General features: G+C 47.3%; 54 non-coding genes across 54 annotated transcripts in view; all 54 read right to left on the bottom strand.

Annotated features, from left to right (window-relative positions):
• Positions 1–110: 110 nt before the first annotated feature.
• LOC133016314 (U2 spliceosomal RNA) lies at positions 111–302 on the bottom strand. The gene has a single exon (XR_009681702.1). It is a non-coding gene; the product is annotated as a U2 spliceosomal RNA (small nuclear RNA).
• Positions 303–482: 180 nt separating this feature from the next.
• Positions 483–595, bottom strand: LOC133016528 (U5 spliceosomal RNA). Its single transcript, XR_009681897.1, has one exon. It is a non-coding gene; the product is annotated as a U5 spliceosomal RNA (small nuclear RNA).
• A 298-nt stretch (positions 596–893) lies between these two features.
• Positions 894–1,085, bottom strand: LOC133016161 (U2 spliceosomal RNA). Its single transcript, XR_009681559.1, has one exon. It is a non-coding gene; the product is annotated as a U2 spliceosomal RNA (small nuclear RNA).
• A 181-nt stretch (positions 1,086–1,266) lies between these two features.
• On the bottom strand, positions 1,267–1,378 carry LOC133016827 (U5 spliceosomal RNA). Its single transcript, XR_009682180.1, has one exon. It is a non-coding gene; the product is annotated as a U5 spliceosomal RNA (small nuclear RNA).
• Positions 1,379–1,676: 298 nt separating this feature from the next.
• LOC133016284 (U2 spliceosomal RNA) lies at positions 1,677–1,868 on the bottom strand. Its single transcript, XR_009681673.1, has one exon. It is a non-coding gene; the product is annotated as a U2 spliceosomal RNA (small nuclear RNA).
• Positions 1,869–2,048: 180 nt separating this feature from the next.
• LOC133016539 (U5 spliceosomal RNA) lies at positions 2,049–2,161 on the bottom strand. Its single transcript, XR_009681907.1, has one exon. It is a non-coding gene; the product is annotated as a U5 spliceosomal RNA (small nuclear RNA).
• Positions 2,162–2,459: 298 nt separating this feature from the next.
• LOC133017315 (U2 spliceosomal RNA) lies at positions 2,460–2,651 on the bottom strand. The gene has a single exon (XR_009682633.1). It is a non-coding gene; the product is annotated as a U2 spliceosomal RNA (small nuclear RNA).
• A 180-nt stretch (positions 2,652–2,831) lies between these two features.
• Positions 2,832–2,944, bottom strand: LOC133016857 (U5 spliceosomal RNA). The gene has a single exon (XR_009682209.1). It is a non-coding gene; the product is annotated as a U5 spliceosomal RNA (small nuclear RNA).
• A 298-nt stretch (positions 2,945–3,242) lies between these two features.
• LOC133016369 (U2 spliceosomal RNA) lies at positions 3,243–3,434 on the bottom strand. Its single transcript, XR_009681753.1, has one exon. It is a non-coding gene; the product is annotated as a U2 spliceosomal RNA (small nuclear RNA).
• Positions 3,435–3,614: 180 nt separating this feature from the next.
• On the bottom strand, positions 3,615–3,727 carry LOC133016954 (U5 spliceosomal RNA). The gene has a single exon (XR_009682304.1). It is a non-coding gene; the product is annotated as a U5 spliceosomal RNA (small nuclear RNA).
• Positions 3,728–4,025: 298 nt separating this feature from the next.
• Positions 4,026–4,217, bottom strand: LOC133016313 (U2 spliceosomal RNA). Its single transcript, XR_009681701.1, has one exon. It is a non-coding gene; the product is annotated as a U2 spliceosomal RNA (small nuclear RNA).
• A 179-nt stretch (positions 4,218–4,396) lies between these two features.
• On the bottom strand, positions 4,397–4,509 carry LOC133016572 (U5 spliceosomal RNA). The gene has a single exon (XR_009681939.1). It is a non-coding gene; the product is annotated as a U5 spliceosomal RNA (small nuclear RNA).
• A 298-nt stretch (positions 4,510–4,807) lies between these two features.
• Positions 4,808–4,999, bottom strand: LOC133017314 (U2 spliceosomal RNA). Its single transcript, XR_009682632.1, has one exon. It is a non-coding gene; the product is annotated as a U2 spliceosomal RNA (small nuclear RNA).
• Positions 5,000–5,179: 180 nt separating this feature from the next.
• On the bottom strand, positions 5,180–5,292 carry LOC133016570 (U5 spliceosomal RNA). Its single transcript, XR_009681937.1, has one exon. It is a non-coding gene; the product is annotated as a U5 spliceosomal RNA (small nuclear RNA).
• Positions 5,293–5,590: 298 nt separating this feature from the next.
• On the bottom strand, positions 5,591–5,782 carry LOC133017313 (U2 spliceosomal RNA). The gene has a single exon (XR_009682631.1). It is a non-coding gene; the product is annotated as a U2 spliceosomal RNA (small nuclear RNA).
• A 180-nt stretch (positions 5,783–5,962) lies between these two features.
• LOC133016878 (U5 spliceosomal RNA) lies at positions 5,963–6,075 on the bottom strand. The gene has a single exon (XR_009682230.1). It is a non-coding gene; the product is annotated as a U5 spliceosomal RNA (small nuclear RNA).
• A 298-nt stretch (positions 6,076–6,373) lies between these two features.
• LOC133016312 (U2 spliceosomal RNA) lies at positions 6,374–6,565 on the bottom strand. Its single transcript, XR_009681700.1, has one exon. It is a non-coding gene; the product is annotated as a U2 spliceosomal RNA (small nuclear RNA).
• A 179-nt stretch (positions 6,566–6,744) lies between these two features.
• Positions 6,745–6,857, bottom strand: LOC133016569 (U5 spliceosomal RNA). The gene has a single exon (XR_009681936.1). It is a non-coding gene; the product is annotated as a U5 spliceosomal RNA (small nuclear RNA).
• Positions 6,858–7,155: 298 nt separating this feature from the next.
• On the bottom strand, positions 7,156–7,347 carry LOC133017312 (U2 spliceosomal RNA). Its single transcript, XR_009682630.1, has one exon. It is a non-coding gene; the product is annotated as a U2 spliceosomal RNA (small nuclear RNA).
• Positions 7,348–7,527: 180 nt separating this feature from the next.
• On the bottom strand, positions 7,528–7,640 carry LOC133016971 (U5 spliceosomal RNA). Its single transcript, XR_009682320.1, has one exon. It is a non-coding gene; the product is annotated as a U5 spliceosomal RNA (small nuclear RNA).
• Positions 7,641–7,937: 297 nt separating this feature from the next.
• On the bottom strand, positions 7,938–8,129 carry LOC133016428 (U2 spliceosomal RNA). Its single transcript, XR_009681810.1, has one exon. It is a non-coding gene; the product is annotated as a U2 spliceosomal RNA (small nuclear RNA).
• Positions 8,130–8,309: 180 nt separating this feature from the next.
• LOC133016793 (U5 spliceosomal RNA) lies at positions 8,310–8,422 on the bottom strand. Its single transcript, XR_009682147.1, has one exon. It is a non-coding gene; the product is annotated as a U5 spliceosomal RNA (small nuclear RNA).
• A 298-nt stretch (positions 8,423–8,720) lies between these two features.
• LOC133016392 (U2 spliceosomal RNA) lies at positions 8,721–8,912 on the bottom strand. The gene has a single exon (XR_009681775.1). It is a non-coding gene; the product is annotated as a U2 spliceosomal RNA (small nuclear RNA).
• Positions 8,913–9,092: 180 nt separating this feature from the next.
• LOC133016847 (U5 spliceosomal RNA) lies at positions 9,093–9,205 on the bottom strand. Its single transcript, XR_009682199.1, has one exon. It is a non-coding gene; the product is annotated as a U5 spliceosomal RNA (small nuclear RNA).
• A 296-nt stretch (positions 9,206–9,501) lies between these two features.
• Positions 9,502–9,693, bottom strand: LOC133016448 (U2 spliceosomal RNA). The gene has a single exon (XR_009681830.1). It is a non-coding gene; the product is annotated as a U2 spliceosomal RNA (small nuclear RNA).
• A 180-nt stretch (positions 9,694–9,873) lies between these two features.
• LOC133016881 (U5 spliceosomal RNA) lies at positions 9,874–9,986 on the bottom strand. Its single transcript, XR_009682233.1, has one exon. It is a non-coding gene; the product is annotated as a U5 spliceosomal RNA (small nuclear RNA).
• A 297-nt stretch (positions 9,987–10,283) lies between these two features.
• On the bottom strand, positions 10,284–10,475 carry LOC133017311 (U2 spliceosomal RNA). Its single transcript, XR_009682629.1, has one exon. It is a non-coding gene; the product is annotated as a U2 spliceosomal RNA (small nuclear RNA).
• A 180-nt stretch (positions 10,476–10,655) lies between these two features.
• Positions 10,656–10,768, bottom strand: LOC133016979 (U5 spliceosomal RNA). The gene has a single exon (XR_009682326.1). It is a non-coding gene; the product is annotated as a U5 spliceosomal RNA (small nuclear RNA).
• Positions 10,769–11,064: 296 nt separating this feature from the next.
• On the bottom strand, positions 11,065–11,256 carry LOC133016390 (U2 spliceosomal RNA). The gene has a single exon (XR_009681773.1). It is a non-coding gene; the product is annotated as a U2 spliceosomal RNA (small nuclear RNA).
• A 170-nt stretch (positions 11,257–11,426) lies between these two features.
• On the bottom strand, positions 11,427–11,539 carry LOC133016546 (U5 spliceosomal RNA). Its single transcript, XR_009681915.1, has one exon. It is a non-coding gene; the product is annotated as a U5 spliceosomal RNA (small nuclear RNA).
• Positions 11,540–11,837: 298 nt separating this feature from the next.
• Positions 11,838–12,029, bottom strand: LOC133016361 (U2 spliceosomal RNA). Its single transcript, XR_009681746.1, has one exon. It is a non-coding gene; the product is annotated as a U2 spliceosomal RNA (small nuclear RNA).
• A 180-nt stretch (positions 12,030–12,209) lies between these two features.
• On the bottom strand, positions 12,210–12,322 carry LOC133016568 (U5 spliceosomal RNA). Its single transcript, XR_009681935.1, has one exon. It is a non-coding gene; the product is annotated as a U5 spliceosomal RNA (small nuclear RNA).
• Positions 12,323–12,620: 298 nt separating this feature from the next.
• LOC133017295 (U2 spliceosomal RNA) lies at positions 12,621–12,812 on the bottom strand. Its single transcript, XR_009682614.1, has one exon. It is a non-coding gene; the product is annotated as a U2 spliceosomal RNA (small nuclear RNA).
• Positions 12,813–12,990: 178 nt separating this feature from the next.
• On the bottom strand, positions 12,991–13,102 carry LOC133016988 (U5 spliceosomal RNA). Its single transcript, XR_009682334.1, has one exon. It is a non-coding gene; the product is annotated as a U5 spliceosomal RNA (small nuclear RNA).
• Positions 13,103–13,400: 298 nt separating this feature from the next.
• On the bottom strand, positions 13,401–13,592 carry LOC133016403 (U2 spliceosomal RNA). The gene has a single exon (XR_009681786.1). It is a non-coding gene; the product is annotated as a U2 spliceosomal RNA (small nuclear RNA).
• A 180-nt stretch (positions 13,593–13,772) lies between these two features.
• LOC133016952 (U5 spliceosomal RNA) lies at positions 13,773–13,885 on the bottom strand. Its single transcript, XR_009682302.1, has one exon. It is a non-coding gene; the product is annotated as a U5 spliceosomal RNA (small nuclear RNA).
• A 298-nt stretch (positions 13,886–14,183) lies between these two features.
• On the bottom strand, positions 14,184–14,375 carry LOC133017309 (U2 spliceosomal RNA). Its single transcript, XR_009682628.1, has one exon. It is a non-coding gene; the product is annotated as a U2 spliceosomal RNA (small nuclear RNA).
• Positions 14,376–14,555: 180 nt separating this feature from the next.
• Positions 14,556–14,668, bottom strand: LOC133016567 (U5 spliceosomal RNA). The gene has a single exon (XR_009681934.1). It is a non-coding gene; the product is annotated as a U5 spliceosomal RNA (small nuclear RNA).
• Positions 14,669–14,966: 298 nt separating this feature from the next.
• LOC133017298 (U2 spliceosomal RNA) lies at positions 14,967–15,158 on the bottom strand. The gene has a single exon (XR_009682617.1). It is a non-coding gene; the product is annotated as a U2 spliceosomal RNA (small nuclear RNA).
• Positions 15,159–15,336: 178 nt separating this feature from the next.
• LOC133016944 (U5 spliceosomal RNA) lies at positions 15,337–15,451 on the bottom strand. The gene has a single exon (XR_009682294.1). It is a non-coding gene; the product is annotated as a U5 spliceosomal RNA (small nuclear RNA).
• Positions 15,452–15,749: 298 nt separating this feature from the next.
• Positions 15,750–15,941, bottom strand: LOC133016219 (U2 spliceosomal RNA). The gene has a single exon (XR_009681612.1). It is a non-coding gene; the product is annotated as a U2 spliceosomal RNA (small nuclear RNA).
• Positions 15,942–16,121: 180 nt separating this feature from the next.
• LOC133016566 (U5 spliceosomal RNA) lies at positions 16,122–16,234 on the bottom strand. Its single transcript, XR_009681933.1, has one exon. It is a non-coding gene; the product is annotated as a U5 spliceosomal RNA (small nuclear RNA).
• Positions 16,235–16,686: 452 nt separating this feature from the next.
• Positions 16,687–16,800, bottom strand: LOC133016518 (U5 spliceosomal RNA). Its single transcript, XR_009681888.1, has one exon. It is a non-coding gene; the product is annotated as a U5 spliceosomal RNA (small nuclear RNA).
• Positions 16,801–17,098: 298 nt separating this feature from the next.
• LOC133017307 (U2 spliceosomal RNA) lies at positions 17,099–17,290 on the bottom strand. Its single transcript, XR_009682626.1, has one exon. It is a non-coding gene; the product is annotated as a U2 spliceosomal RNA (small nuclear RNA).
• Positions 17,291–17,470: 180 nt separating this feature from the next.
• On the bottom strand, positions 17,471–17,583 carry LOC133016948 (U5 spliceosomal RNA). The gene has a single exon (XR_009682298.1). It is a non-coding gene; the product is annotated as a U5 spliceosomal RNA (small nuclear RNA).
• Positions 17,584–17,881: 298 nt separating this feature from the next.
• LOC133016286 (U2 spliceosomal RNA) lies at positions 17,882–18,073 on the bottom strand. The gene has a single exon (XR_009681675.1). It is a non-coding gene; the product is annotated as a U2 spliceosomal RNA (small nuclear RNA).
• A 180-nt stretch (positions 18,074–18,253) lies between these two features.
• On the bottom strand, positions 18,254–18,366 carry LOC133016873 (U5 spliceosomal RNA). The gene has a single exon (XR_009682225.1). It is a non-coding gene; the product is annotated as a U5 spliceosomal RNA (small nuclear RNA).
• Positions 18,367–18,664: 298 nt separating this feature from the next.
• On the bottom strand, positions 18,665–18,856 carry LOC133017306 (U2 spliceosomal RNA). Its single transcript, XR_009682625.1, has one exon. It is a non-coding gene; the product is annotated as a U2 spliceosomal RNA (small nuclear RNA).
• Positions 18,857–19,036: 180 nt separating this feature from the next.
• Positions 19,037–19,149, bottom strand: LOC133016853 (U5 spliceosomal RNA). The gene has a single exon (XR_009682205.1). It is a non-coding gene; the product is annotated as a U5 spliceosomal RNA (small nuclear RNA).
• Positions 19,150–19,447: 298 nt separating this feature from the next.
• LOC133017305 (U2 spliceosomal RNA) lies at positions 19,448–19,639 on the bottom strand. The gene has a single exon (XR_009682624.1). It is a non-coding gene; the product is annotated as a U2 spliceosomal RNA (small nuclear RNA).
• Positions 19,640–19,819: 180 nt separating this feature from the next.
• LOC133016564 (U5 spliceosomal RNA) lies at positions 19,820–19,932 on the bottom strand. Its single transcript, XR_009681931.1, has one exon. It is a non-coding gene; the product is annotated as a U5 spliceosomal RNA (small nuclear RNA).
• Positions 19,933–20,230: 298 nt separating this feature from the next.
• LOC133016218 (U2 spliceosomal RNA) lies at positions 20,231–20,422 on the bottom strand. Its single transcript, XR_009681611.1, has one exon. It is a non-coding gene; the product is annotated as a U2 spliceosomal RNA (small nuclear RNA).
• A 180-nt stretch (positions 20,423–20,602) lies between these two features.
• Positions 20,603–20,715, bottom strand: LOC133016851 (U5 spliceosomal RNA). Its single transcript, XR_009682203.1, has one exon. It is a non-coding gene; the product is annotated as a U5 spliceosomal RNA (small nuclear RNA).
• Positions 20,716–21,013: 298 nt separating this feature from the next.
• The window catches only part of LOC133016464 (U2 spliceosomal RNA), a 192-nt gene continuing 82 nt past the window's right edge, over positions 21,014–21,123 (bottom strand). The window contains exon 1 of the small nuclear RNA XR_009681845.1: positions 21,014–21,123. This exon is cut by the window's right edge and continues 82 nt beyond it. This is a non-coding gene — a small nuclear RNA (U2 spliceosomal RNA).

Raw genomic sequence — 21,123 nt, 5'->3', positions numbered from 1 at the left:
GTTTAAGCGATAGATCCCTGAACCACTTACATTGGGTCCAAATAGCTGACTCTGGTTTCTCACCAAGTCTCCCAGCAGGTCTTGAGTGTTTGCTTTTCTACAGGGTAAGAACAGAGTGCACCGTTCCCAGCGGCACTGCAATGCTAGGTCGATGCGTGGAGAGAAGGGAGCAAGCTCCACATTTCTGCTCCTCTTGCCAAAAATCTGCTTAATATGTAGTCCTCACATAGAGGACATATCAGATATAAAACTGATAAGAACAGATACTACACTTGATCTTAGCCAAAAGGCAGAGAAGCGATAATCCCCAAGTGTTGGATGTCCACGCCAGGCTCTTGGCACAAATCTCACTTGAGATGGTGCCACATTTGGAGGTGTGCATAACGATGGCTGCTGCTTATCACCTCCGCCCAAGCTCTCCTTTGCGGACGCTTGATTTCTGACCTAGACAGCTCTTTGACTTTTCACAATTTCAAAAGGCTCAGCCATGAAGCAAAGCCTGCCAAAAATATATTCAACTCATATTTGTTCCTCTCCACGGAAGTCTTTAGTAAAAGGCGAAAGACTTGTGCGTTATGAAGAGAAACCAGAGTCAGCATGGCCCTGTGTTGGAGAGCAGCGGTGGAGACTCTCGGTCACATTCACCACCTTTACGGTAGGCCTTTTCTTTCCGCATGTCAGAGCCCAGTATGCAACATTCCCACCCCGCCCCCATTTGGCAACCAAAATTATACACGTCTTTATTAGCTCCTGCCCTGACTACTGTGATTGGCTTTTAAGCCTGTTTAAGCGATAGATCCCTGAACCACTTACATTGGGTCCAAATAGCTGACTCTGGTTTCTCAACAAGTCTCCCAGCAGGTCTTGACTGTTTGCTTTTCTACAGGGTAAGAACAGAGTGCACCGTTCCCAGCGGCACTGCAATGCTAGGTCGATGCGTGGAGAGAAGGGAGCAAGCTCCACATTTCTGCTCCTCTTGCCAAAAATCTGCTTAATATGTAGTCCTCACATAGAGGACATATCAGATATTAAACTGATAAGAACAGATACTACACTTGATCTTAGCCAAAAGGCCGAGAAGCGATAATCCCCAAGTGTTGGATGTCCACGCCAGGCTCTTGGCACAAATCTCACTTGAGATGGTGCCACATTTGGAGGTGTGCATAACGATGGCTGCTGCTTATCACCTCCGCCCGAGCTCTCCTTTGTGGACGCTTGATTTCTGACCTAGACAGCTCTTTGACTTTTCACAATTTCAAAAGGCTAAGCCATGAAGCAAAGCCTGCCAAAAATATATTCAACTCATGTTTGTTCCTCTCCACGGAAGTCTTTAGTAAAAGGCGAAAGACTTGTGCGTTATGAAGAGAAACCAGAGTCAGCATGGCCCTGTGTTGGAGAGCAGCGGTGGAGGCTCTCGGTCACATTCACCACCTTCACGGTAGGCCTTTTCTTTCCGCATGTCAGAGCCCAGTATGCAACATTCCCACCCCGCCCCCATCTGGCAACCAAAATTATACACGTCTTTATTAGCTCCTGCCCTGACTACTGTGATTGGCTTTTAAGCCTGTTTAAGCGATAGATCCCTGAACCACTTACATTGGGTCCAAATAGCTGACTCTGGTTTCTCACCAAGTCTCCCAGCAGGTCTTGAGTGTTTGCTTTTCTACAGGGTAAGAACAGAGTGCACCGTTCCTAGCGGCACTGCAATGCTAGGTCGATGCGTGCAGAGAAGGGAGCAAGCTCCACATTTCTGCTCCTCTTGCCAAAAATCTGCTTAATATGTAGTCCTCATATAGAGGACATATCAGATATTAAACTGATAAGAACAGATACTACACTTGATCTTAGCCAAAAGGCCGAGAAGCGATAATCCCCAAGTGTTGGATGTCCACGCCAGGCTCTTGGCACAAATCTCACTTGAGATGGTGCCACATTTGGAGGTGTGCATAACGATGGCTGCTGCTTATCACCTCCGCCCGAGCTCTCCTTTGTGGACGCTTGATTTCTGACCTAGACAGCTCTTTGACTTTTCACAATTTCAAAAGGCTCAGCCATGAAGCAAAGCCTGCCAAAAATATATTCAACTCATGTTTGTTCCTCTCCACGGAAGTCTTTAGTAAAAGGCGAAAGACTTGTGCGTTATGAAGAGAAACCAGAGTAAGCATGGCCCTGTGTTGGAGAGCAGCGGTGGAGCCTCTCGGTCACATTCACCACCTTCACGGTAGGCCTTTTCTTTCCGCATGTCAGAGCCCAGTATGCAACATTCCCACCCCGCCCCCATCTGGCAACCAAAATTATACACGTCTTTATTAGCTCCTGCCCTGACTACTGTGATTGGCTTTTAAGCCTGTTTAAGCGATAGATCCCTGAACCACTTACATTGGGTCCAAATAGCTGACTCTGGTTTCTCACCAAGTCTCCCAGCAGGTCTTGAGTGTTTGCTTTTCTACAGGGTAACAACAGAGTGCACCGTTCCCAGCGGCACTGCAATGCTAGGTCGATGCGTGGAGAGAAGGGAGCAAGCTCCACATTTCTGCTCCTCTTGCCAAAAATCTGCTTAATATGTAGTCCTCATATAGAGGACATATCAGATATTAAACTGATAAGAACAGATACTACACTTGATCTTAGCCAAAAGGCCGAGAAGCGATAATCCCCAAGTGTTGGATGAGCACGCCAGGCTCTTGGCACAAATCTCACTTGATATGGTGCCACATTTGGAGGTGTGCATAACGATGGCTGCTGCTTATCACCTCCGCCCGAGCTCTCCTTTGTGGACGATTGATTTCTGACCTAGACAGCTCTTTGACTTTTCACAATTTCAAAAGGCTCAGCCATGAAGCAAAGCCTGCCAAAAATATATTCAACTCATGTTTGTTCCTCTCCACGGAAGTCTTTAGTAAAAGGCGAAAGACTTGTGCGTTATGAAGAGAAACTAGAGTCAGCATGGCCCTGTGTTGGAGAGCAGCGGTGGAGCCTCTCGGTCACATTCACCACCTTCACGGTAGGCCTTTTCTTTCCGCATGTCAGAGCCCAGTATGCAACATTCCCACCCCGCCCCCATCTGGCAACCAAAATTATACACGTCTTTATTAGCTCCTGCCCTGACTACTGTGATTGGCTTTTAAGCCTGTTTAAGCGATAGATCCCTGAACCACTTACATTGGGTCCAAATAGCTGACTCTGGTTTCTCACCAAGTCTACCAGCAGGTCTTGAGTGTTTGCTTTTCTACAGGGTAAGAACAGAGTGCACCGTTCCCAGCGGCACTGCAATGCTAGGTCGATGCGTGGAGAGAAGGGAGCAAGCTCCACATTTCTGCTCCTCTTGCCAAAAATCTGCTTAATATGTAGTCCTCATATAGAGGACATATCAGATATTAAACTGATAAGAACAGATACTACACTTGATCTTAGCCAAAAGGCCGAAAAGCGGTAATCCCCAAGTGTTGGATGTCCACGCCAGGCTCTTGGCACAAATCTCACTTGATATGGTGCCACATTTGGAGGTGTGCATAACGATGGCTGCTGCTTATCACCTCCGCCCGAGCTCTCCTTTGTGGACGCTTGATTTCTGACCTAGACAGCTCTTTGACTTTTCACAATTTCAAAAGGCTCAGCCATGAAGCAAAGCCTGCCAAAAATATATTCGACTCATGTTTGTTCCTCTCCACGGAAGTCTTTAGTAAAAGGCGAAAGACTTGTGCATAATGAAGAGAAAGCAGAGTCAGCATGGCCCTGTGTTGGAGAGCAGCGGTGGAGCCTCTCGGTCACATTCACCACCTTCACGGTAGGCCTTTTCTTTCCGCATGTCAGAGCCCAGTATGCAACATTCCCACCCCGCCCCCATCTGGCAACCAAAATTATACACGTCTTTATTAGCTCCTGCCCTGACTACTGTGATTGGCTTTTAAGCCTGTTTAAGCGATAGATCCCTGAACCACTTACATTGGGTCCAAATAACTGACTCTGGTTTCTCACCAAGTCTCCCAGCAGGTCTTGAGTGTTTGCTTTTCTACAGGGTAAGAACAGAGTGCACCGTTCCCAGCGGCACTGCAATGCTAGGTCGATGCGTGGAGAGAAGGGAGCAAGCTCCACATTTCTGCTCCTCTTGCCAAAAATCTGCTTAATATGTAGTCCTCATATGGAGGACATATCAGATATTAAACTGACAAGAACAGATACTACACTTGATCTTAGCCAAAAGGCCGAGAAGCGATAATCCCCAAGTGTTGGATGTCCACGCCAGGCTCTTGGCACAAATCTCACTTGAGATGGTGCCACATTTGGAGGTGTGCATAACGATGGCTGCTGCTTATCACCTCCGCCCGAGCTCTCCTTTGTGGACGCTTGATTTCTGACCTAAAAGCTCTTTGACTTTTCACAATTTCAAAAGGCTCAGCCATGAAGCAAAGCCTGCCAAAAATATATTCAACTCATGTTTGTTCCTCTCCACGGAAGTCTTTAGTAAAAGGCGAAAGACTTGTGCGTTATGAAGAGAAACCAGAGTCAGCATGGCCCTGTGTTGGAGAGCAGCGGTGGAGACTCTCGGTCACATTCACCACCTTCACGGTAGGCCTTTTCTTTCCGCATGTCAGAGCCCAGTATGCAACATTCCCACCCCGCCCCCATTTGGCAACCAAAATTATACACGTCTTTATTAGCTCCTGCCCTGACTACTGTGATTGGCTTTTAAGCCTGTTTAAGCGATAGATCCCTGAACCACTTACATTGGGTCCAAATAGCTGACTCTGGTTTCTCACCAAGTCTCCCAGCAGGTCTTGAGTGTTTGCTTTTCTACAGGGTAAGAACAGAGTGCACCGTTCCCAGCGGCACTGCAATGCTAGGTCGATGCGTGGAGAGAAGGGAGCAAGCTCCACATTTCTGCTCCTCTTGCCAAAAATCTGCTTAATATGTAGTCCTCATATAGAGGACATATCAGATATTAAACTGATAAGAACAGATACTACACTTGATCTTAGCCAAAAGGCCGAGAAGCGATAATCCCCAAGTGTTGGATGTCCACGCCAGGCTCTTGGCACAAATCTCACTTGATATGGTGCCACATTTGGAGGTGTGCATAACGATGGCTGCTGCTTATCACCTCCGCCCGAGCTCTCCTTTGTGGACGCTTGATTTCTGACCTAGACAGCTCTTTGACTTTTCACAATTTCAAAAGGCTCAGCCATGAAGCAAAGCCTGCCAAAAATATATTCAACTCATGTTTGTTCCTCTCCACGGAAGTCTTTAGTAAAAGGCGAAAGACTTGTGCGTTATGAAGAGAAACCAGAGTCAGCATGGCCCTGTGTTGGAGAGCAGTGGTGGAGCCTCTCGGTCACATTCACCACCTTTACGGTAGGCCTTTTCTTTCCGCATGTCAGAGCCCAGTATGCAACATTCCCACCCCGCCCCCATTTGGCAACCAAAATTATACACGTCTTTATTTGCTCCTGCCCTGACTACTGTGATTGGCTTTTAAGCCTGTTTAAGCGATAGATCCCTGAACCACTTACATTGGGTCCAAATAGCTGACTCTGGTTTCTCACCAAGTCTCCCAGCAGGTCTTTAGTGTTTGCTTTTCTACAGGGTAAGAACAGAGTGCACCGTTCCCAGCGGCACTGCAATGCTAGGTCGATGCGTGGAGAGAAGGGAGCAAGCTCCACATTTCTGCTCCTCTTGCCAAAAATCTGCTTAATATGTAGTCCTCATATAGAGGACATATCAGATATTAAACTGATAAGAACAGATACTACACTTGATCTTAGCCAAAAGGCCGAGAAGCGATAATCCCCAAGTGTTGGATGTCCACGCCAGGCTCTTGGCACAAATCTCACTTGATATGGTGCCACATTTGGAGGTGTGCATAACGATGGCTGCTGCTTATCACCTCCGCCCGAGCTCTCCTTTGTGGACGCTTGATTTCTGACCTAGACAGCTCTTTGACTTTTCACAATTTCAAAAGGCTCAGCCATGAAGCAAAGCCTGCCAAAAATATATTCGACTCATGTTTGTTCCTCTCCACGGAAGTCTTTAGTAAAAGGCGAAAGACTTGTGCATAATGAAGAGAAACCAGAGTCAGCATGGCCCTGTGTTGGAGAGCAGCGGTGGAGCCTCTCGGTCACATTCACCACCTTCACGGTAGGCCTTTTCTTTCCGCATGTCAGAGCCCAGTATGCAACATTCCCACCCCGCCCCCATCTGGCAACCAAAATTATACACGTCTTTATTAGCTCCTGCCCTGACTACTGTGATTGGCTTTTAAGCCTGTTTAAGCGATAGATCCCTGAACCACTTACATTGGGTCCAAATAACTGACTCTGGTTTCTCACCAAGTCTCCCAGCAGGTCTTGAGTGTTTGCTTTTCTACAGGGTAAGAACAGAGTGCACCGTTCCCAGCGGCACTGCAATGCTAGGTCGATGCGTGGAGAGAAGGGAGCAAGCTCCACATTTCTGCTCCTCTTGCCAAAAATCTGCTTAATATGTAGTCCTCATATGGAGGACATATCAGATATTAAACTGACAAGAACAGATACTACACTTGATCTTAGCCAAAAGGCCGAGAAGCGATAATCCCCAAGTGTTGGATGTCCACGCCAGGCTCTTGGCACAAATCTCACTTGAGATGGTGCCACATTTGGAGGTGTGCATAACGATGGCTGCTGCTTATCACCTCCGCCCGAGCTCTCCTTTGTGGACGCTTGATTTCTGACCTAAAAGCTCTTTGACTTTTCACAATTTCAAAAGGCTCAGCCATGAAGCAAAGCCTGCCAAAAATATATTCAACTCATGTTTGTTCCTCTCCACGGAAGTCTTTAGTAAAAGGCGAAAGACTTGTGCGTTATGAAGAGAAACCAGAGTCAGCATGGCCCTGTGTTGGAGAGCAGCGGTGGAGACTCTCGGTCACATTCACCACCTTCACGGTAGGCCTTTTCTTTCCGCATGTCAGAGCCCAGTATGCAACATTCCCACCCCGCCCCCATTTGGCAACCAAAATTATACACGTCTTTATTAGCTCCTGCCCTGACTACTGTGATTGGCTTTTAAGCCTGTTTAAGCGATAGATCCCTGAACCACTTACATTGGGTCCAAATAGCTGACTCTGGTTTCTCACCAAGTCTCCCAGCAGGTCTTGAGTGTTTGCTTTTCTACAGGGTAAGAACAGAGTGCACCGTTCCCAGCGGCACTGCAATGCTAGGTCGATGCGTGGAGAGAAGGGAGCAAGCTCCACATTTCTGCTCCTCTTGCCAAAAATCTGCTTAATATGTAGTCCTCATATAGAGGACATATCAGATATTAAACTGATAAGAACAGATACTACACTTGATCTTAGCCAAAAGGCCGAGAAGCGATAATCCCCAAGTGTTGGATGTCCACGCCAGGCTCTTGGCACAAATCTCACTTGATATGGTGCCACATTTGGAGGTGTGCATAACGATGGCTGCTGCTTATCACCTCCGCCCGAGCTCTCCTTTGTGGACGCTTGATTTCTGACCTAGACAGCTCTTTGACTTTTCACAATTTCAAAAGGCTCAGCCATGAAGAAAAGCCTGCCAAAAATATATTCAACTCATGTTTGTTCCTCTCCACTGAAGACTTTAGTAAAAGGCGAAAGACTTGTGCGTTATGAAGAGAAACCAGAGTCAGCATGGCCCTGTGTTGGAGAGCAGCGGTGGAGCCTCTCGGTCACATTCACCACCTTCACGGTAGGCCTTTTCTTTCCGCATGTCAGAGCCCAGTATGCAACATTCCCACCCCGCCCCCATCTGGCAACCAAAATTATACACGTCTTTATTAGCTCCTGCCTTGACTACTGTGATTGGCTTTTAAGCCTGTTTAAGCGATAGATCCCTGAACCATTACATTGGGTCAAAATAGCTGACTCTGGTTTCTCACCAAGTCTCCCAGCAGGTCTTGAGTGTCTGCTTTTCTACAGGGTAAGAACAGAGTGCACCATTCCCAGCGGCACTGCAATGCTAGGTCGATACGTGGAGAGAAGGGAGCAAGCTCCACATTTCTGCTCCTCTTGCCAAAAATCTGCTTAATATGTAGTCCTCATAAACAGGACATATCAGATATTAAACTGATAAGAACAGATACTACACTTGATCTTAGCCAAAAGGCCGAGAAGCGATAATCCCCAAGTGTTGGATGTCCACGCCAGGCTCTTGGCACAAATCTCACTTGATATGGTGCCACATTTGGAGGTGTGCAAAACGATGGCTGCTGCTTATCACCTCCGCCCGAGCTCTCTTTTGTGGACGCTTGATTTCTGACCTAGACAGCTCTTTGACTTTTCACAATTTCAAAAGGCTCAGCCATGAAGCAAAGCCTGCCAAAAATATATTCAACTCATGTTTGTTCCTCTCCACGGAAGTCTTTAGTAAAAGGCGAAAGACTTGTGCGTTATGAAGAGAAACCAGAGTGAGCATGGCCCTGTGTTGGAGAGCAGCGGTGGAGCCTCTCGGTCACATTCACCACCTTCACGGTAGGCCTTTTCTTTCCGCATGTCAGAGCCCAGTATGCAACATTCCCACCCCGCCCCCATCTGGCAACCAAAATTATACACGTCTTTATTAGCTCCTGCCCTGACTACTGTGATTGGCTTTTAAGCCTGTTTAAGCGATAGATCCCTGAACCACTTACATTGGGTCCAAATAGCTGACTCTGGTTTCTCACCAAGTCTACCAGCAGGTCTTGAGTGTTTGCTTTTCTACAGGGTAAGAACAGAGTGCACCGTTCCCAGCGGCACTGCAATGCTAGGTCGATGCGTGGAGAGAAGGGAGCAAGCTCCACATTTCTGCTCCTCTTGCCAAAAATCTGCTTAATATGTAGTCCTCATAAACAGGACATATCAGATATTAAACTGATAAGAACAGATACTACACTTGATCTTAGCCAAAAGGCCGAGAAGCGATAATCCCCAAGTGTTGGATGTCCACGCCAGGCTCTTGGCACAAATCTCACTTGATATGGTGCCACATTTGGAGGTGTGCATAACGATGGCTGCTGCTTATCACCTCCGCCCGAGCTCTCCTTTGTGGACGCTTGATTTCTGACCTAGACAGCTCTTTGACTTTTCACAATTTCAAAAGGCTCAGCCATGAAGCAAAGCCTGCCAAAAATATATTCAACTCATGTTTGTTCCTCTCCACGGAAGTCTTTAGTAAAAGGCGAAAGACTTGTGCGTTATGAAGAGAAACCAGAGCCAGCATGGCCCTGTGTTGGAGAGCAGCGGTGGAGCCTCTCGGTCACATTCACCACCTTCACGGTAGGCCTTTTCTTTCCGCATGTCAGAGCCCAGTATGCAACATTCCCACCCCGCCCCCATTTGGCAACCAAAATTATACACGTCTTTATTAGCTCCTGCCCTGACTACTGTGATTGGCTTTTAAGCCTGTTTAAGCGATAGATCCCTGAACCACTTACATTGGGTCCAAATAGCTGACTGGTTTCTCACCAAGTCTACCAGCAGGTCTTCAGTGTTTGCTTTTCTACAGGGTAAGAACAGAGTGCACCGTTCCCAGCGGGACTGCAATGCTAGGTCGATGCGTGGAGAGAAGGGAGCAAGCTCCACATTTCTGCTCCTCTTGCCAAAAATCTGCTTAATATGTAGTCCTCATAAACAGGACATATCAGATATTAAACTGATTAGAACAGATACTACACTTGATCTTAGCCAAAAGGCCGAGAAGCGATAATCCCCAAGTGTTGGATGTCCACGCCAGGCTCTTGGCACAAATCTCACTTGAGATGGTGCCACATTTGGAGGTGTGCATAACGATGGCTGCTGCTTATCACCTCCGCCCGAGCTCTCCTTTGTGGACGCTTGATTTCTGACCTAGACAGCTCTTTGACTTTTCACAATTTCAAAAGGCTCAGCCATGAAGAAAAGCCTGCCAAAAATATATTCAACTCATGTTTGTTCCTCTCCACGGAAGACTTTAGTAAAAGGCGAAAGACTTGTGCGTTATGAAGAGAAACCAGAGTCAGCATGGCCCTGTGTTGGAGAGCAGCGGTGGAGCCTCTCGGTCACATTCACCACCTTCACGGTAGGCCTTTTCTTTCCGCATGTCAGAGCCCAGTATGCAACATTCCCACCCCGCCCCCATCTGGCAACCAAAATTATACACGTTTTTATTAGCTCCTGCCTTGACTACTGTGATTGGCTTTTAAGCCTGTTTAAGCGATAGATCCCTGAACCATTACATTGGGTCAAAATAGCTGACTCTGGTTTCTCACCAAGTCTCCCAGCAGGTCTTGAGTGTCTGCTTTTCTACAGGGTAAGAACAGAGTGCACCGTTCCCAGCGGCACTGCAATGCTAGGTCGATGCGTGGAGAGAAGGGAGCAAGCTCCACATTTCTGCTCCTCTTGCCAAAAATCTGCTTAATATGTAGTCCTCATATAGAGGACATATCAGATATTAAACTGATAAGAACAGATACTACACTTGATCTTAGCCAAAAGGCCGAGAAGCGATAATCCCCAAGTGTTGGATGTCCACGCCAGGCTCTTGGCACAAATCTCACTTGATATGGTGCCACATTTGGAGGTGTGCATAACGATGGCTGCTGCTTATCACCTCCGCCCGAGCTCTCCTTTGTGGACGCTTGATTTCTGACCTAGACAGCTCTATGACTTTTCACAATTTCAAAAGGCTCAGCCATGAAGCAAAGCCTGCCAAAAATATATTCAACTCATGTTTGTTCCTCTCCACGGAAGTCTTTAGTAAAAGGCGAAAGACTTGTGCGTTATGAAGAGAAACCAGTCAGCATGGCCCTGTGTTGGAGAGCAGCGGTGGAGCCTCTCGGTCACATTCACCACCTTCACGGTAGGCCTTTTCTTTCTGCATGTCAGAGCCCAGTATGCAACATTCCCACCCCGCCCCCATTTGGCAACCAAAATTATACACGTCTTTATTAGCTCCTGCCCTGACTACTGTGATTGGCTTTCAAGCCTGTTTAAGCGATAGATCCCTGAACCACTTACATTGGGTCCAAATAGCTGACTCTGGTTTCTCACCAAGTCTACCAGCAGGTCTTGAGTGTTTGCTTTTCTACAGGGTAAGAACAGAGTGCACCGTTCCCAGCGGCACTGCAATGCTAGGTCGATGCGTGGAGAGAAGGGAGCAAGCTCCACATTTCTGCTCCTCTTGCCAAAAATCTGCTTAATATGTAGTCCTCATAAACAGGACATATCAGATATTAAACTGATAAGAACAGATACTACACTTGATCTTAGCCAAAAGGCCGAGAAGCGATAATCCCCAAGTGTTGGATGTCCACGCCAGGCTCTTGGCACAAATCTCACTTGATATGGTGCCACATTTGGAGGTGTGCATAACGATTATCACCTCCGCCCGAGCTCTCTTTTGTGGACGCTTGATTTCTGACCTAGACAGCTCTTTGACTTTTCACAATTTCAAAAGGCTCAGCCATGAAGCAAAGCCTGCCAAAAATATATTCAACTCATGTTTGTTCCTCTCCACGGAAGTCTTTAGTAAAAGGCGAAAGACTTGTGCGTTATGGAGAGAAACCAGAGTCAGCATGGCCCTGTGTTGGAGAGCAGCGGTGGAGCCTCTCGGTCACATTCACCACCTTCACGGTAGGCCTTTTCTTTCCGCATGTCAGAGCCCAGTATGCAACATTCCCACCCCGCTGCCTACTGGCAACCAAAATTATACACGTCTTTATTAGCTCCTGCCCTGACTACTGTGATTGGCTTTTAAGCCTGTTTAAGCGATAGATCCCTGAACCACTTACATTGGGTCCAAATAGCTGACTCTGGTTTCTCACCAAGTCTCCCAGCAGGTCTTGAGTGTTTGCTTTTCTACAGGGTAAGAAGAGAGTGCACCGTTCCCAGCGGCACTGCAATGCTAGGTCGATGCGTGGAGAGAAGGGAGCAAGCTCCACATTTCTGCTCCTCTTGCCAAAAATCTGCTTAATATGTAGTCCTCATAAACAGGACATATCAGATATTAAACTGATAAGAACAGATACTACACTTGATCTTAGCCAAAAGGCCGAGAAGCGATAATCCCCAAGTGTTGGATGTCCACGCCAGGCTCTTGGCACAAATCTCACTTGATATGGTGCCACATTTGGAGGTGTGCATAACGATGGCTGCTGCTTATCACCTCCGCCCGAGCTCTCCTTTGTGGACGCTTGATTTCTGACCTAGACAGCTCTTTGACTTTTCACAATTTCAAAAGGCTCAGCCATGAAGCAAAGCCTGCCAAAAATATATTCAACTCATGTTTGTTCCTCTCCACGGAAGTCTTTAGTAAAAGGCGAAAGACTTGTGCGTTATGAAGAGAAACCAGAGTCAGCATGGCCCTGTGTTGGAGAGCAGCGGTGGAGCCTCTCGGTCACATTCACCACCTTCACGGTAGGCCTTTTCTTTCCGCATGTCAGAGCCCAGTATGCAACATTCCCACCCCGCCCCCATTTGGCAACCAAAATTATACACGTCTTTATTAGCTCCTGCCCTGACTACTGTGATTGGCTGTTAAGCCTGTTTAAGCGATAGATCCCTGAACCACTTACATTGGGTCCAAATAGCTGACTCTGGTTTCTCACCAAGTCTACCAGCAGGTCTTGAGTGTTTGCTTTTCTACAGGGTAAGAAGAGAGTGCACCGTTCCCAGCGGCACTGCAATGCTAGGTCAATGCGTGGAGAGAAGGGAGCAAGCTCCACATTTCTGCTCCTCTTTCCAAAAATCTGCTTAATATGTAGTCCTCATATAGAGGACATATCAGATATTAAACTGATAAGAACAGATACTACACTTGATCTTAGCCAAAAGGCCGAGAAGCGATAATCCCCAAGTGTTGGATGTCCACGCCAGGCTCTTGGCACAAATCTCACTTGATATGGTGCCACATTTGGAGGTGTGCATAACGATGGCTGCTGCTTATCACCTCCGCCCGAGCTCTCCTTTGTGGACGCTTGATTTCTGACCTAGACAGCTCTTTGACTTTTCACAATTTCAAAAGGCTCAGCCATGAAGCAAATCCTGCCAGAAATATATTCAACTCATGTTTGTTCCTCTCCACGGAAGTCTTTAGTAAAAGGCGAAAGACTTGTGCGTTATGAAGAGAAAGAGTCAGCATGGCCCTGTGTTGGAGAGCAGCGGTGGAGCCTCTCGGTCACATTCACCACCTTCACGGTAGGCCTTTTCTTTCCGCATATCAGAGCCCAGTATGCAACATTCCCACCCCGCCCCCATCTGGCAACCAAAATTATACACGTCTTTATTAGCTCCTGCCCTGACTACTGTGATTGGCTTTTAAGCCTGTTTAAGCGATAGATCCCTGAACCACTTACATTGGGTCCAAATAGCTGACTCTGGTTTCTCACCAAGTCTACCAGCAGGTCTTGAGTGTTTGCTTTTCTACAGGGTAAGAAGAGAGTGCACCGTTCCCAGTGGCACTGCAATGCTAGGTCAATGCGTGGAGAGAAGGGAGCAAGCTCCACATTTCTGCTCCTCTTTCCAAAAATCTGCTTAATATGTAGTACTCATATAGAGGACATATCAGATATTAAACTGATAAGAACAGATACTACACTTGATCTTAGCCAAAAGGCAGAGAAGCGATAATCCCCAAGTGTTGGATGTCCACGCCAGGCTCTTGGCACAAATCTCACTTGAGATGGTGCCACATTTGGAGGTGTGCATAACGATGGCTGCTGCTTATCACCTCCGCCCGAGCTCTCCTTTGTGGACGCTTGATTTCTGACCTAGACAGCTCTTTGACTTTTCACAATTTCAAAAGGCTCAGCCATGAAGCAAAGCCTGCCAAAAATATATTCAACTCATGTTTGTTCCTCTCCACGGAAGTCTTTAGTAAAAGTCGAAAGACTTGTGCGTTATGAAGAGAAACCAGAGTCAGCATGGCCCTGTGTTGGAGAGCAGCGGTGGAGCCTCTCGGTCACGTTCACCACCTTCACGGTAGGCCTTTTCTTTCCGCATGTCAGAGCCCAGTATGCAACATTCCCACCCCGCCCCCATCTGGCAACCAAAATTATACACGTCTTTATTAGCTCCTGCCCTGACTACTGTGATTGGCTTTTAAGCCTGTTTAAGCGATAGATCCCTGAACCACTTACATTGGGTCCAAATAGCTGACTCTGGTTTCTCACCAAGTCTCCCAGCAGGTCTTGAGTGTTTGCTTTTCTACAGGGTAAGAACAGAGTGCACCGTTCCCAGCGGCACTGCAATGCTAGGTCGATGCGTGGAGAGAAGGGAGCAAGCTCCACATTTCTGCTCCTCTTGCCAAAAATCTGCTTAATATGTAGTCCTCATATAGAGGACATATCAGATATTAAACTGATAAGAACAGATACTACACTTGATCTTAGCCAAAAGGCCGAGAAGCGATAATCCCCAAGTGTTGGATGTCCACGCCAGGCTCTTGGCACAAATCTCACTTGATATGGTGCCACATTTGGAGGTGTGCATAACGATGGCTGCTGCTTATCACCTCCGCCCGAGCTCTCCTTTGTGGACGCTTGATTTCTGACCTAGACAGCTCTTTGACTTTTCACAATTTCAAAAGGCTCAGCCATGAAGCAAAGCCTGCCAAAAATATATTCAACTCATGTTTGTTCCTCTCCACGGAAGTCTTTAGTAAAAGGCGAAAGACTTGTGCGTTATGAAGAGAAACCAGAGTCAGCATGGCCCTGTGTTGGAGAGCAGCAGTGGAGCCTCTCGGTCACATTCACCACCTTCACGGTAGGCCTTTTCTTTCCGCATGTCAGAGCCCAGTATGCAACATTCCCACCCCGCCCCCATTTGGCAACCAAAATTATACACGTCTTTATTAGCTCCTGCCCTGACTACTGTGATTGGCTGTTAAGCCTGTTTAAGCGATAGATCCCTGAACCACTTACATTGGGTCCAAATAGCTGACTCTGGTTTCTCACCAAGTCTACCAGCAGGTCTTGAGTGTTTGCTTTTCTACAGGGTAAGAAGAGAGTGCACCGTTCCCAGCGGCACTGCAATGCTAGGTCAATGCATGGAGAGAAGGGAGCAAGCTCCACATTTCTGCTCCTCTTTCCAAAAATCTGCTTAATATGTAGTCCTCATATAGAGGACATATCAGATATTAAACTGATAAGAACAGATACTACACTTGATCTTAGCCAAAAGGCCGAGAAGCGATAATCCCCAAGTGTTGGATGTCCACGCCAGGCTCTTGGCACAAATCTCACTTGATATGGTGCCACATTTGGAGGTGTGCATAACGATGGCTGCTGCTTATCACCTCTGCCCGAGCTCTCCTTTGTGGACGCTTGATTTCTGACCTAGACAGCTCTTTGACTTTTCACAATTTCAAAAGGCTCAGCCATGAAGCAAATCCTGCCAGAAATATATTCAACTCATGTTTGTTCCTCTCCACGGAAGTCTTTAGTAAAAGGCGAAAGACTTGTGCGTTATGAAGAGAAACCAGAGTCAGCATGGCCCTGTGTTGGAGAGCAGCGGTGGAGCCTCTCGGTCACATTCACCACCTTCACTGTAGGCCTTTTCTTTCCGCATGTCAGAGCCCAGTATGCAACATTCCCACCCCGCCCCCATCTGGCAACCAAAATTATACACGTCTTTATTAGCTCATGCCCTGACCACTGTGATTGGCTTTTAAGCCTGTTTAAGCGATAGATCCCTGAACCACTTACATTGGGTCCAAATAGCTGACTCTGGTTTCTCACCAAGTCTCCCAGCAGGTCTTGAGTGTTTGCTTTTCTACAGGGTAAGGACAGAGTGCACCGTTCCCAGCGGCACTGCAATGCTAGGTCGATGCGTGGAGAGAAGGGAGCAAGCTCCACATTTCTGCTCCTCTTGCCAAAATTCTGCTTAATATGTAGTCCTCATATAGAGGACATATCAGATATTAAACTGATAAGAACAGATACTACACTTGATCTTAGCCAAAAGGCCGAGAAGCGATAATCCCCAAGTGTTGGATGTCCACGCCAGGCTCTTGGCACAAATCTCACTTGAGATGGTGCCACATTTGGAGGTGTGCATAACGATGGCTGCTGCTTATCACCTCCGCCCGAGCTCTCCTTTGTGGACGCTTGATTTCTGACCTAGACAGCTCTTTGACTTTTCACAATTTCAAAAGGCTCAGCCATGAAGCAAAGCCTGCCAAAAATATATTCAACTCATGTTTGTTCCTCTCCACGGAAGTCTTTAGTAAAAGGCGAAAGACTTGTGCGTTATGAAGAGAAACCAGAGTCAGCATGGCCCTGTGTTGGAGAGCAGCGGTGGAGACTCTCGGTCACGTTCACCACCTTCACGGTAGGCCTTTTCTTTCCGCATGTCAGAGCCCAGTATGCAACATTCCCACCCCGCCCCCATCTGGCAACCAAAATTATACACGTCTTTATTAGCTCCTGCCCTGACTACTGTGATTGGCTTTTAAGCCTGTTTAAGCGATAGATCCCTGAACCACTTACATTGGGTCCAAATAGCTGACTCTGGTTTCTCACCAAGTCTCCCAGCAGGTCTTGAGTGTTTGCTTTTCTACAGGGTAAGAACAGAGTGCACCGTTCCCAGCGGCACTGCAATGCTAGGTCGATGCGTGGAGAGAAGGGAGCAAGCTCCACATTTCTGCTCCTCTTGCCAAAAATCTGCTTAATATGTAGTCCTCATATAGACAGCTCTTTGACTTTTCACAATTTCAAAAGGCTCAGCCATGAAGCAAAGCCTGCCAAAAAATATATTCAACTCATGTTTGTTCCTCTCCACGGAAGTCTTTAGTAAAAGGCGAAAGACTTGTGCGTTATGAAGAGAAACCAGAGTCAGCATGGCCCTGTGTTGGAGAGCAGCGATGGAGCCTCTCGGTCACATTCACCACCTTCACGGTAGGCCTTTTCTTTCCGCATGTCAGAGCCCAGTATGCAACATTCCCACCCCGCCCCCATCTGGCAACCAAAATTATACACGTCTTTATTAGCTCCTGCCCTGACTACTGTGATTGGCTTTTAAGCCTGTTTAAGCGATAGATCCCTGAACCACTTACATTGGGTCCAAATAGCTGACTCTGGTTTCTCACCAAGTCTACCAGCAGGTCTTGAGTGTTTGCTTTTCTACAGGGTAAGAACAGAGTGCACCGTTCCCAGCGGCACTGCAATGCTAGGTCGATGCGTGGAGAGAAGGGAGCAAGCTCCACATTTCTGCTCCTCTTGCCAAAAATCTGCTTAATATGTAGTCCTCATATAGAGGACATATCAGATATTAAACTGATAAGAACAGATACTACACTTGATCTTAGCCAAAAGGCCGAGAAGCGATAATCCCCAAGTGTTGGATGTCCACGCCAGGCTCTTGGCACAAATCTCACTTGATATGGTGCCACATTTGGAGGTGTGCATAACGATGGCTGCTGCTTATCACCTCCGCCCGAGCTCTCCTTTGTGGACGCTTGATTTCTGACCTAGACAGCTCTTTGACTTTTCACAATTTCAAAAGGCTCAGCCGTGAAGCAAAGCCTGCCAAAAATATACTCAACTCATGTTTGTTCCTCTCCACGGAAGTCTTTAGTAAAAGGCGAAAGACTTGTGCATTATGAAGAGAAACCAGAGTCAGCATGGCCCTGTGTTGGAGAGCAGCGGTGGAGCCTCTCGGTCACATTCACCACCTTCACGGTAGGCCTTTTCTTTCCGCATGTCAGAGCCCAGTATGCAACATTCCCACCCCGCCCCCATCTGGCAACCAAAATTATACACGTCTTTATTAGCTCCTGCCCTGACTACTGTGATTGGCTTTTAAGCCTGTTTAAGCGATAGATCCCTGAACCACTTACATTGGGTCCAAATAGCTGACTCTGGTTTCTCACCAAGTCTACCAGCAGGTCTTGAGTGTTTGCTTTTCTACAGGGTAAGAACAGAGTGCACCGTTCCCAGCGGCACTGCAATTCTAGGTCGATGCGTGGAGAGAAGGGAGCAAGCTCCACATTTCTGCTCCTCTTGCCAAAAATCTGCTTAATATGTAGTCCTCATATAGAGGACATATCAGATATTAAACTGATAAGAACAGATACTACACTTGATCTTAGCCAAAAGGCCGAGAAGCGATAATCCCCAAGTGTTGGATGTCCACGCCAGGCTCTTGGCACAAATCTCACTTGATATGGTGCCACATTTGGAGGTGTGCATAACGATGGCTGCTGCTTATCACCTCCGCCCGAGCTCTCCTTTGTGGACGCTTGATTTCTGACCTAGACAGCTCTTTGACTTTTCACAATTTCAAAAGGCTCAGCCGTGAAGCAAAGCCTGCCAAAAATATACTCAACTCATGTTTGTTCCTCTCCACGGAAGTCTTTAGTAAAAGGCGAAAGACTTGTGCGTTATGAAGAGAAACCAGAGTCAGCATGGCCCTGTGTTGGAGAGCAGCGGTGGAGCCTCTCGGTCACATTCACCACCTTCACGGTAGGCCTTTTCTTTCCGCATGTCAGAGCCCAGTATGCAACATTCCCACCCCGCCCCCATCTGGCAACCAAAATTATACACGTCTTTATTAGCTCCTGCCCTGACTACTGTGATTGGCTTTTAAGCCTGTTTAAGCGATAGATCCCTGAACCACTTACATTGGGTCCAAATAGCTGACTCTGGTTTCTCACCAAGTCTCCCAGCAGGTCTTGAGTGTTTGCTTTTCTACAGGGTAAGAACAGAGTGCACCGTTCCCAGCGGCACTGCAATGCTAGGTCGATGCGTGGAGAGAAGGGAGCAAGCTCCACATTTCTGCTCCTCTTGCCAAAAATCTGCTTAATATGTAGTCCTCATATAGAGGACATATCAGATATTAAACTGATAAGAACAGATACTACACTTGATCTTAGCCAAAAGGCCGAGAAGCGATAATCCCCAAGTGTTGGATGTCCACGCCAGGCTCTTGGCACAAATCTCACTTGAGATGGTGCCACATTTGGAGGTGTGCATAACGATGGCTGCTGCTTATCACCTCCGCCCGAGCTCTCCTTTGTGGACGCTTGATTTCTGACCTAGACAGCTCTTTGACTTTTCACAATTTCAAAAGGCTCAGCCATGAAGCAAAGCCTGCCAAAAATATATTCAACTCATGTTTGTTCCTCTCCACGGAAGTCTTTAGTAAAAGGCGAAAGACTTGTGCGTTATGAAGAGAAAGCAGAGTCAGCATGGCCCTGTGTTGGAGAGCAGCGGTGGAGACTCTCGGTCACATTCACCACCTTCACGGTAGGCCTTTTCTTTCCGCATGTCAGAGCCCAGTATGCAACATTCCCACCCCGCCCCCATCTGGCAACCAAAATTATACACGTCTTTATTAGCTCCTGCCCTGACTACTGTGATTGGCTTCTAAGCCTGTTTAAGCGATAGATCCCTGAACCACTTACATTGAGTCCAAATAGCTGACTCTGGTTTCTCACCAAGTCTCCCAGCAGGTCTTGAGTGTTTGCTTTTCTACAGGGTAAGAACAGAGTGCACCGTTCCCAGCGGCACTGCAATGCTAGGTCGATGCGTGGAGAGAAGGGAGCAAGCTCCACATTTCTGCTCCTCTTGCCAAAAATCTGCTTAATATGTAGTCCTCATATAGAGGACATATCAGATATTAAACTGATAAGAACAGATACTACACTTGATCTTAGCCAAAAGGCCGAGAAGCGATATTCCCCAAGTGTTGGATGTCCACGCCAGGCTCTTGGCACAAATCTCACTTGAGATGGTGCCACATTTGGAGGTGTGCATAACGATGGCTGCTGCTTATCACCTCCGCCCGAGCTCTCCTTTGTGGACGCTTGATTTCTGACCTAGACAGCTCTTTGACTTTTCACAATTTCAAAAGGCTCAGCCATGAAGCAAAGCCTGCCAAAAATATATTCAACTCATGTTTGTTCCTCTCCACGGAAGTCTTTAGTAAAAGGCGAAAGACTTGTGCGTTATGAAGAGAAACCAGAGTCAGCATGGCCCTGTGTTGGAGAGCAGCGGTGGAGCCTCTCGGTCACATTCACCACCTTCACGGTAGGCCTTTTCTTTCCGCATGTCAGAGCCCAGTATGCAACATTCCCACCCCGCCCCCATTTGGCAACCAAAATTATACACGTCTTTATTAGCTCCTGCCCTGACTACTGTGATTGGCTTTTAAGCCTGTTTAAGCGATAGATCCCTGAACCACTTACATTGGGTCCAAATAGCTGACTCTGGTTTCTCACCAAGTCTACCAGCAGGTCTTGAGTGTTTGCTTTTCTACAGGGTAAGAACAGAGTGCACCGTTCCCAGCGGCACTGCAATGCTAGGTCAATGCGTGGAGAGAAGGGAGCAAGCTCCACATTTCTGCTCCTCTTTCCAAAAATCTGCTTAATATGTAGTCCTCATATAGAGAACATATCAGATATTAAACTGATAAGAACAGATACTACACTTGATCTTAGCCAAAAGGCCGAGAAGCGATAATCCCCAAGTGTTGGATGTCCACGCCAGGCTCTTGGCACAAATCTCACTTGATATGGTGCCACATTTGGAGGTGTGCATAACGATGGCTGCTGCTTATCACCTCCGCCCGAGCTCTCCTTTGTGGACGCTTGATTTCTGACCTAGACAGCTCTTTGACTTTTCACAATTTCAAAAGGCTCACCCATGAAGCAAAGCCTGCCAAAAATATATTCAACTCATGTTTGTTCCTCTCCACGGAAGTCTTTAGTAAAAGGCGAAAGACTTGTGCGTTATGAAGAGAAACCAGAGTCAGCATGGCCCTGTGTTGGAGAGCAGCGGTGGAGCCTCTCGGTCACATTCACCACCTTCACGGTAGGCCTTTTCTTTCCGCATGTCAGAGCCCAGTATGCAACATTCCCACCCCGCCCCCATCTGGCAACCAAAATTATACACGTCTTTATTAGCTCCTGCACTGACTACTGTGATTGGCTTTTAAGCCTGTTTAAGCGATAGATCCCTGAACCACTTACATTGAGTCCAAATAGCTGACTCTGGTTTCTCACCAAGTCTCCCAGCAGGTCTTGAGTGTTTGCTTTTCTAAAGGGTAAGAACAGAGTGCACCGTTCCCGGAGGCACTGCAATGCTAGGTCGATGCGTGGAGAGAAGGGAGCAAGCTCCACATTTCTGCTCCTCTTGCCACAAATGTGCTTAATATGTAGT

The sequence above is a fragment of the Limanda limanda genome, chromosome 12, assembly GCF_963576545.1.
Source record: "Limanda limanda chromosome 12, fLimLim1.1, whole genome shotgun sequence".
Lineage (NCBI taxonomy): Eukaryota > Metazoa > Chordata > Actinopteri > Pleuronectiformes > Pleuronectidae > Limanda > Limanda limanda.
This window is presented reverse-complemented; position numbering and strand designations above follow the sequence as displayed.